The sequence below is a fragment of the Bos grunniens genome, chromosome 14, assembly GCF_055505025.1.
Source record: "Bos grunniens cultivar Pamir isolate PY7600 chromosome 14, Bosgru_T2T1.0, whole genome shotgun sequence".
In the NCBI taxonomy this organism is placed as follows: Eukaryota; Metazoa; Chordata; class Mammalia; order Artiodactyla; family Bovidae; genus Bos; species Bos grunniens.
Window position 1 is genome coordinate 5,884,487 of NC_141178.1, and position 10,373 is coordinate 5,894,859.

General features: G+C 42.2%; 1 long non-coding RNA gene across 3 annotated transcripts in view; it reads right to left on the minus strand.

Annotated features, from left to right (window-relative positions):
- The window catches only part of LOC147358990 (uncharacterized), a 32,840-nt gene extending 22,975 nt beyond the window's left edge, over positions 1 to 9,865 (minus strand). Inside the window, exons 1-4 of one of the 3 annotated variants that reach the window (XR_015140132.1) lie at positions 9,459 to 9,865; positions 7,240 to 7,590; positions 6,327 to 6,459; positions 1,538 to 1,668 (exon numbers count right to left, since the gene is read on the minus strand). This is a non-coding gene — a long non-coding RNA (uncharacterized LOC147358990). Of the gene's footprint in view, positions 1 to 1,537; positions 1,669 to 1,819; positions 2,548 to 6,326; positions 6,460 to 7,239; positions 7,591 to 9,458 lie in introns of those variants that run through there. The other 2 variants (XR_015140134.1, XR_015140133.1) reach the window with 2 other exon arrangements.
- Positions 9,866 to 10,373: the final 508 nt, after the last annotated feature.

Genomic DNA, 10,373 nt, shown 5'->3' on the forward strand with positions numbered 1-10,373 from the left:
AGACAGCATATTAAAAAGCAAAGACTTCGCTTTGCTGACAAAGGTCTGTATAGTCAAAGCTATGGTTTTTCCAGTAGTCATCTACGATGTGAGTGCTGGACCATAAAGAAGGCTGAGTGCCAAAGAACTGATGCATTCAAACTGTGGTGCTGAAGAGGACTCTTAGTCTCTTGGACTGCAAGGAGATCAAACCATTCAATGCAAAAGGAAATCAATCCTGAATATTCATTGGAAAGACTGATGTTGAAGCTGAAACTCCAATACTCTGGCCACCTGATGTGAAGAGCCAACTCATTGGAAAAGATCCTGATGTTGGGAAAGATAGAGGGCAGGAGGAGAAGGGGGTGACAGAGGGTGAGATGGTTGGATTGCATCACTGATTCAATGGACATGAGTTTGAGCAAACTCCAGGAGACAGTGAGGGACAGGGAAGCCTAGCATGGTGCAGGCCATGGGGTCACAAAAAGTCAAACACAGTTGACAGAACAACACCAACAACAACAAAGACTACCAGGAAATTCCCGAAAATGTTTGTATTCTTTATGAGAAATGTAGGAAAGGTTTTTTTTAAGGAAAGAAAGAAGATTAAATAGAGAAAAAAACATTGTGAGAGGAAGGAAATAATTGGAAACAAAGAGAGAAGGAAGGAAAGAAAAGAGAAAGAAGAGAGATCTAATTTATTCTCTGCTATTAATTACATTGTATATTCAAATCTCAGGAGTTCTTCCAAAGTAAAAGTGCTTATATTGATTTATGATAATGCTTTGAGAGGAATGGCCAATATATAAAAACCACTGTTTACAAGACAATATAATTTGCTCAGTTCATGTGAGGTGGTACTCACAATTAGACTTATGAAGAGAAAATGATAAATGTAAAGGAGAAATGCCAAAATAGTAAATGCACTTTGTAATTTTGAAATTGGTCTTGAAATCTTTCATTGTATTGAAAAAAATAGGACAGTGTCCAGTTTGACTTCAGTATCGTCATCAGTCCTCTAAGTTTTGGCCTGACCCTCTTTGGTGTAACCATATTTTATTGTATCAGTTAGGACTGCATGCAAATAAGTTACAGGAAATTGAAGTAGCTTTTAAAAATATAGTCATCTTTTTTACTTGCCTCAGAGGAAGGCTGAGGTAGAAATTGGTCCAGTGACTTACCCACTAATAGTTACTAGATAGATGGCTGCTAGAACTCACGCTTAGCACCAGCAACCAAGGCAAGAGGAAGACAAACTCGCAATGCTGCCTCACAAGTTTCTTTTACCAGAAAATCCAGAAAATTCAGGGAAATTCTCCAGTTCAAGGGGCAGGAAGAGCCGCTGGATCAGCCAGCCAACAGTGACAGCAGTTGTTTGCAAAAGCTGTTTTTATTTCTTTGAACTAAGATCCTGATTATGAAATCAAGTTCAAGTGCTCCATAATAAGTTACAAGGAATTTATTTCAAAAGAACGGAATAGTCTAGCAACTAGATTAATCTTTAGTTTCCTACTTTGCATTATACCCAAAAATGCCAGTATTGCCCCATGTTGCATACCTCTTTCTGTGAGAACTCGCTTTGCCCCAGCATCTGTGTCTGCTGGGGAAGGCAGCTGGCCCAAAGGCACGCAGCACACTCAAGGTTCAGGGCTTGTGGTACTCTCTTAAGACCTGGTGCTCTCTTAAGACCTGATCAGAAAGATGAGGTAGACCAGTATGATTCCTCAGTTAAGAAATGAAAACTGAAAAACAGAGGCAGAAGCAGTGGTGGTTGTAAAATGCAAGTGTTCCATAAACCTGAAATGGACCCATGGTAAGCAGTATTCAGGTACAGGGAAAGTTTTGACAGCAGAAGTTTATTAAAGTACATGATGAGTGCCCTGAAAGTGTAGTTAAAATTTTTTTCTTGCATGATTCAAGAATCAGTCAATTAAAAAAAAAACAACAGCAAGCCTAATGTATACCTAAAACTGATGCATGTTGATATATTGCAGAAACCAACACAATATTCTAAAGCAATTATCCTCTAATTAAAAATAAGCAGATTTAAACAAAAAATAAAAGCACCTGAATGTGAAAAAACACAGCAGGCCTAGTGAGTTGCCCACATTAAAAAGAGAATGCACATTTCAAGAAATATCTATTCATTTTATAAATAAGGAAAATAAAATGCTATTTATTCCATTCTCTGAATAAATATTGACTTATAATCATGAAGCATAAAAGTAAACAGTGTTAAATCTCAACTAACTCACCCAGAAAATTAAACCCAGTCCTTTTTAAAATTTTTTATTTTATTTGTGGTCTTCTTTGCTGTGCACGGGCATTCTCTAGTTGCAGAGAGCAGGGGGCTACTGTCCGCTTGCGATACATGAGCCTCTCATGGCGGTGGGGGGGTGCGGTTCCTTGTGGAGCACAGGCTCCAGGGCAGGTGGGCTCCAGCAGCTGCAGCACATGGGCTCAGCTGCCCCATCACATGTGGAATCTTCCCAGATGAGGCAATTGAACTCATGTCTCCTGGATCGGCAGGCAAACTCTCAACCACGGAACCACAAGCAGAGTCCAGCCCTTAGGTGATTAACCACAGTGTCAGACACAGCTTCCCGCTGCTTCGGGGGTGTCTCTGGGAGTCAGCACTATTGCTAAAGATGGCAAGACCCAAATCAAGAACTACCAGACTGACGCTTTGATGGCACCTTACCCAGCAAGAAGCAGACCTGGAACTGTGAACAGAGTTCCCTGGACCTGCATTACTGTCAGAAGGCAGTGACAGCTGGTGGGAGTGCCACCACAGGGCGAGAAGGGCTCTGTGTGTGCGAGCCCTCCGGCCCCACAGCTTGACTCTCAGCCCAAGACGCCCCGTCCTGGGAAGACCCACAGTGGCTCCAGTCCCTCCTCTGCCCCCCATCCTTCTCCCAGGGCAGCAAAGGGGCACCTGGGTACATGGTGATCCCACCCCGGGATCCTGAATCGTGGCTTGCTTAATAATAAATATTCATTGGAAAACTGGAAGGAGCATATTAAAAAGTAACATATACATATTACTACATGTAAAATAAATGGCAGTGACTCACTGTATAACACAAAGAATTATACTCAATATTTTGTACCAACCTATATGGGAAAAATATCCCAATCACTCTGCTGTACCCCTAAAACTAACACAACCTTGTAAATCAACTATACTTCAACAAAAGTAAATTTTTAAAAAACAATATTAAAAGATTATGACCTAGTATTTCACGAGAATATAAGTTCTACCTGATGGCACTTTAGAAGTCTCTTTACAGAAAAGAACACTGAAACTTCTATCTTTTTCTGGACCAAAGTAGCAGATTTTTAAAAAATGTATAATAATGCCAAAATTCCACTCATCGAGTACTTTAAATGTTTATCTTCTAGGATTTTTTTTTTAATTTTTCATGTTTCACAATAGTTCCATATGACTACCATCTAGAAAATATCTCAGCATAGCAATCATTTTTCTTATTCCCTGCTAACTTCACATATAGGTGTTAGCTGCTGCTGCTGCTGCTAAGTCATTTCAGTTGTGTCTGACTCTGTGCAACCCCATAGACGGCAGCCCACCAGGCTCCGCTGTCCCTGGGATTCTCCAGGCAAGAACACTGGAGTGGGTTGCCATTTCCTTCTCCAATGCATGAAAGTGAAAAGTGAAAGTGAAGTTGCTCAGTCATGTCCAACCCTCAGCGACCCCAAGGACTGCAGCCTTCCAGGCTCCTCCATCCATGGGGTTTTCCAGGCAAGAGTACTAGAGTGTTAGAACAGTTCTCAAATGAAGAGTTCATAAAATGAATTTGTAAATGTTGGATGGAACCTATCTTCCAGGTCTAATGAAGTGAGCAAAGCCACCAGACTGTATTAGACAAGTAAATTTTAGATAAGTCAAGTGAAACAAGTTAATCGACAACATCAGAAATTCTCCAGTTGTCTATAGAAGGATCCTTGGGCGTCTGTGGCTGTCTTGTTTCTGGTTGAATGTGCTGATGAAGTCAGGACGTGGCCACTGAGGCCCATTCCCTATCTTGGAGGAATCCGACGGAAAGAGTAGTTCCACTGAACTCAGGGAAACCCAAGGGCCTCGCAGGGCTGTGTGCTAGCACCACATTTGAGATTATTTAGATCTCTGTCATTCATATTTGAAAAAGTCAGCAGTTTGCTTTTGCTTCTGGTGACAGGCAAAGGCAAAATAGCCTTTATGGCTCAGTGTCTGCAGCCAGGAAAGGTCACACGCACAAACTGGGAAACTATTTTTGATAACTTGGACTTGGAAAGACCAGCCTAGTGCTCTGTGAGCTATTTAAAACCTGCTCTGGATTCTCAGGCAACACCAGATCCTCTGATTACATGTTTACAAGCCAGTCCTTAAAGATTCATAGAGCTCTCCACCCCATAGCCAGGACACCTAAAGTTATTCACTTCAAAGTGAAATCTAAATACTAGCGGAATAATCTCCATAAACACCTGTGCATGCAGATGACTACAATTAGCCCCATTTTAGAAATCAGCCAATAAACTCTTTGTCTAGTATCGTCAGGAAATTCCACAGTAAATTTGGATCTAAATCATACACTTTTCCAACTTAGTTACAGCTCTTAGGATAAACCTGATGTACTAGAAATTAGGGCCTCTCAGGTGGCTCAGTGGTAAAGAACCCCCCTGCCAATGGAGCAGATGCAGGTTCGATCCCTGGGTCAGGAAGTTCCCCTGGAGAAGGAAATGATCATCCACTCCAGTTTTCATGCCTGGGAAATCCCATGGACTGAGGAGGCTGGTGGGCTACAGTCCTTGGGATAGCAAAGAGTTGGACCGAACTTAGTGATAAACAACAACAAAACCAGAAATAAAGTGTTTGGAGTATAAGGTGCGTTCTGACGAGCATGAGAACACTGATTAAATTATCCACCCCAGAACCAGACTGGCCATGTATGACCTTCGGTTGTTTGCTAAGCTTCCTTACCTTAGTTTCCCCATTTTTCAAATGGGGCTGATACTAATAAGCACCCCATAGATTTTCTGTGAGAACAGAATAAGTTTAATATTCGTAAAATGGTGAGAACAACTCCCTGGAACATTGTGAGTATATCAGGAGTATTAGCCAACAGTAGTGCACAGCAAGAGAGCTTATTCTCCATAAAGACTTATTTCTCATCACCAAGCAAGGAGACCCAACCAGTCCATCCTAAAGGAAATCAGTCCTGAATATTCATTGGAAGGACTGATGCTGAAGCTGAAACTCCAGTACTTTGGCCACCTGATGAGAAGAGCTGACTCATTGGAAAAGATTCTGATGCTGGGAAAGATTGAAGGCGGGAGGAGAAGGGGACGACAGAGGATGAGATGGTTGGATGGCATCACCAACTCGATGGGCATGAGTTTGAGCAAACTCTGGGAGTTGATGATGGACAGGGAGGCCTGGCGTGCTGCAGTCCATGGGGTCACAAAGAGTCAGACATGACTGAGCGACTGAACTGAACTCATCACCGAAAGTAATGCAGTTACATGTCTGAACAAAGGAAATCCGCACTGCCCTTCTGTGACACTACTGATCTATTTCTTCTATCTTGCTCTGGGATCAAGAATCCCTACCATTCGTGAAACAGTGGGTGTGGAGATTTGTAACAACAAATATTGACTGTGCAAAAGTCTATAAATACCTTATTTCTCTGTAGTTGAAATTAATTTTATTCTCAAATGCTAATTTGTGGTAGAAAATTCATTCAAGGTAAAACTTAGTCATCTTCAGTTTAAAATTTAGCCTCTCAAGACTGTCCCATCTTTCTCGTCACCTTTATGCCCTTTCCCCAGCAGTTAAGTTCCTGAAATGCTGGAAGTTCCTGAGAGAGTCATCCTGGGCTTGGGGAGTGGAGCGGTGTGCTGGCGAGTCTCAGGTAAGACTGCGCTGAGTGAAGCTTGAGCTACTTGATCTTGGGCATCAGTCTCTGTCTCCACCATGCCTCATGTGTGGCCTCAGCTGACGTAACCTGGAGTCTGGTTGCCTTGACGTGGGCAGCCCACCCTGCAGACCCTAGCATAGGGTTCTGTCACCCTAGTCCTGGGCTCCCCTCTCAGATCTTAATTCTTAACCAAAAATATTTGTTGGGGGAAAGATAGATCACCTCATGCTCTCTTTGCACAAATCTGCTATACCACTGTTTCTCTCAAAGCATTTTTTTTTTTTTTTTTTTGGTGCTAGACTGTATCAGTCACCCTTTGCTGCATAACATATTATCCCAACACTTAGTGGTTTAAAACCAAAAACATGTATTATCTCAGTTTCTGTTGGTCAGAAATTCAGGAGCAACCTGTGGGTGGTGGGTGGTTGTTACCTGGGGTCTCTCCTGAAGCTGAAGTCAAGATGTTGAAACCAAGCAGGACCCTGTGGGTCTCCCAGGCACAAATCCCTTCTGTGTCCTTCATTTCTTGTTTGTAAGAAACAGACTTCAACCTCCTTGGTCTTCCCTGAGTTCCAAAGAGCAGATTCAGTCTTTAATCAGGGATGGAAGGGAATGAACCCAGAAATAAGGTGAAGATATAACAGTGCAACCTTGGACATGGAAGCAACCTAAATGTCCATAGACAGATGAATGGATAAAGAAGATGAGATACATATATACAGTGGAATACTACTCAGCCATAAAACAGAGTGAGATGTTGTCATTTGAAGCAACATGAATGAACCTAGAGATTATCATACTAAGTGAAGTAAGTCAGAAAGATAAAGATAAATACCATATGATATCACTCATGTGTGAAATTTAAAATGCAACACAAATGAACCTATCTATGAAACAGAAACAGATTCATGGATGTAGGGTACAGACTGGTGGTTGCCAAGGGGAATGGGGGTAGGAGATGGATGCAGTGGGAAGTTGGGGTTAAAAGTAAGGTTTCATATATAAACTGGATAAACAAGATCCTATTGTACAGCACAGAAAACTATATTCAATATCCTATGATAAACCATAATGGAAAAGAATATTTAAAAAAAGAATGTATATGTATGTATAACTGAATCACTCTGCTGCACAGCTGAAATTAACACAGCATTGTAAATCAACTATACCCCAACTAGCCTTGGGTCAGGATCCTGATTCCTCCTCAATGAATTTACGTAACAGTATCTTCGGCAGAAGGAAGGACCCTCCCCAGACAGAAGATGGCAACTTCAGGCTGAGCCCAAGATGCCGGGAGTACAGCCCTATCCACCCACCATCAACCAATCAGAAGAAAGTCACATACCCTGCAACTCTCAGTCCAAATTTTGCCTATAAAACCTTCTCCCCCCAAACCATCAGGGAGTTCAGGGGTTTTGAGCACAGGCCGCCTGTTTTCCTTGCTTGGCGCTGCAATCAGCTTTTCCCTGGTCCAGACTCCAGTGTCTCAGTTTTTCTGGCCCCACTGTGCATCGGGCGCACAAACCTTTGTTCCGCAGGGCTGCAGTCATCGGAAGGCTCAGCTGGGGCTGGAGGAGGTGTGCTTCCAAAGTCACTCATGTTGTTGAGGGCCCAGTTCCTCACCATCTGGGCGTCTCGGGAGAGATTCTGAAGACACCCCAGGACATGGCGGCTAGCTTTTCCCAAGGCCAATGATCTGAGAAAGAGAACAAAAAAGAAGCCACATTGTCTTTCGTGATCTAGCCTAGCGAATCGCATACCATTCGACTGGGCGCAGTGACACGGCGGAGCAGTTCTACACGAGAGTGCCAACACCAGGAAGAGGAGGTCACGGTAGGCCATCCTGGAGGCCGACTCTACACGCATCTTCTGCCAGGTTCCTCTTCTCCCAGAATTCTGCATGGGGTACAAGGCGCTAGTCATTCTTTCTGAGCCCCAAACTCACCAGAGACGGTGCAGGCTCGGGAGTTTACTGTCTGGCTTCTAATTCTCTTCCAACACTTTTTAAGTGTGTGACCTGGGAAATTTACTTAATATTAATATTTCTGCATCCAAGTCCTCATTATAAAACAGAGCTAATAATGCCACCTACAGTGAGGTGTCGTGCCGTGCTTAGTCTCTCAGTCGTGTGTGACTCTGCGACTCCATGGACCGTGGCCCACCAGGCTCCTCTGTCCATGGGGATTCTCCAGGCAAAAGTACTGGAATGGGTTACCATTTCCTCCTCGAGGGGATCATCCCAACCCAGGGAGCGAACCCAGGTCTCTTGCATTGCAGGCAGATTCTTTACTGTCTGAGTCACCAGGGAAGTGAGGTGTAGGGAGAATTATAAAAGATAACCCAGGTCAAGCACTTAGGACACTCTGGCCTATTGTTATTGTTCAATAAATATTAGCATCATCACTGACATTCAAAAAGATTTCCTCCAGGGAAGCGGAGAATGGGCAGGCAGGGAATAAAACTCCACATTGTATCTGAGCTCTCTGACTCTTCTTTCTAAATCCTCCCCATATATCTTTCTCATATCAGGGGTTTATTTTTGGATTTTGAGCTTCCGTTTTGGTTCTTGTTTTCTAATTCCCTTGCCCTGTGACTTAAAACTGCTCTTGTATATGTATCCTACAGTCTCAGACTCCATAATGTTGTGGCATACTCTTTAAGCCTACAGCTTTGGTTCGTGATACTTATCAAGATTTTGAAATTTATTGAGCATTTTTCTCTCCTAAGCACCTGGTCTTGGAAGCTTTGATGCCCTGTTTTAAAAACGCAAAGCCACTACAAAAACAATAGCAATTGCTTACCAAGGGCCAGGCCCTAACGGAGATGCTTCATGCATTAACTCATTTAATCACTGCAACAACTGCTTCTCATAGATATTATTACCCCATTTTACAGGTGAAACAAGCACATAGAGGGTTAGTGGGCAAGTCCACAGAAAAGAAATAGCAGAGCTGATCTTTGTCCTTTGAACCAAGGCAACCCTGACCCTGCAGACCCCCACTTGCCACCCACGCCCTTCCCCACACTGCAGGCTATGTTCGTGTCCACTGCCTTGCACAACCTTTCAAGCAAGTGCTCTTGCTATTCACTTGTTCTTTTGCATTCTCCTTTTCTTGTAGCACTTTATCTCAGCCTCAAGGACACTTCTTTTAGCTTTTTATTTTATATCATTTCAGACTTACAAAAAAGTTACAAAAATAACACAAAGAATTCCTTATAACCATCATCCGAATTCTGCAAATGTTAATATTTTACCATATTTGCTTTACCATTCTCTCTCTCTCATCTCTCTATGTGTGGAGATTATGTGTATATAACCATATAAATTTCCTGAGTAAGTTGCAGACATAAAACCTCTTTGCCCTTAACTATTTCAGGATTTGTTTACTAAAAACAAAGATAATCTTTTACATAGTTTAGTACAATTATCAACAGCAGGAAATTAACAATTCTAACAATACTAGCAGTGGAATGCCGGTAAATATTTAACATCAAGCTCTCCAGGTTTTGAAAAAATGGCCCTGGTTTGTCTTATTTGCTACTCCCCATCATATAAATACTCACTGCTGCTGCTGCTGCTGCTAAGTTACTTCAGTCGTGTCTGACTCTGTGTGACCCCATAGACAAAGGCCCACCAGGCTCCGCCGTCCCTGGGATTCTCCAGGCAAGGACACTGGAGTGGGTTGCCATTTCCTTCTCCAATGCAGGGAAGTGAAAAGTGAAAGTGAAGTCGCTCAGTCGTGTCCGACTCTCAGTGACCCCATAGACTGCAGCCCACCAGGCTCCTCCATCCATGGGGTTCTCCAGGCAAGAGTACTGGAGTGGGGTGCCATTGCCTTCTCCATAAATACTCTCACTTATGGCTGATTTCAAGCCAACAACCTGATGTCACTAAATTTGGAGTTGAGAAGATGTCCCAGTCAGCTCTTGCGGACAAATACAAAGCAACCTCAGCACATCATTGAAAATAAACATTCAATTACTAAATAGCTATAAAAATTTGCAGAGCATTAAAGAAAAAAATATATATTTATAATAATCAAAATATTTTCCTACTACTTCATTTACCTATGCTCCTTTAGTGTCCTCCCCAGGTTCATCTAAGGATAGTTGTCGTCAAGTGCCAGGTAGAGAAAATGAGGCTTAGCAATTTCATGTAAAAGATTAACATGTCCTACTTATGAAGCAATGTTTCACTGACCTTATTGGTCGATGTGGCTTCCAAAGCAATTAACAGAAATTTGATATCTAGAATTAAAGAGATGATAATCCTGTGCTATGATTATTCTCATTTGTAATTTAAATAGCTGCTGATAATATGAATTTGAAGCTGTAAGACTGAACCTGCAAAAATGAGAATAACAGCAACAAACTTTATGTCACAAGAATCAAATTTTGCCATGTAACTATGGTATTTGAGCAGAAAATTGATATGAATCTTATTTTGAATTGAATATGCACACAATAATATTCTCTAAG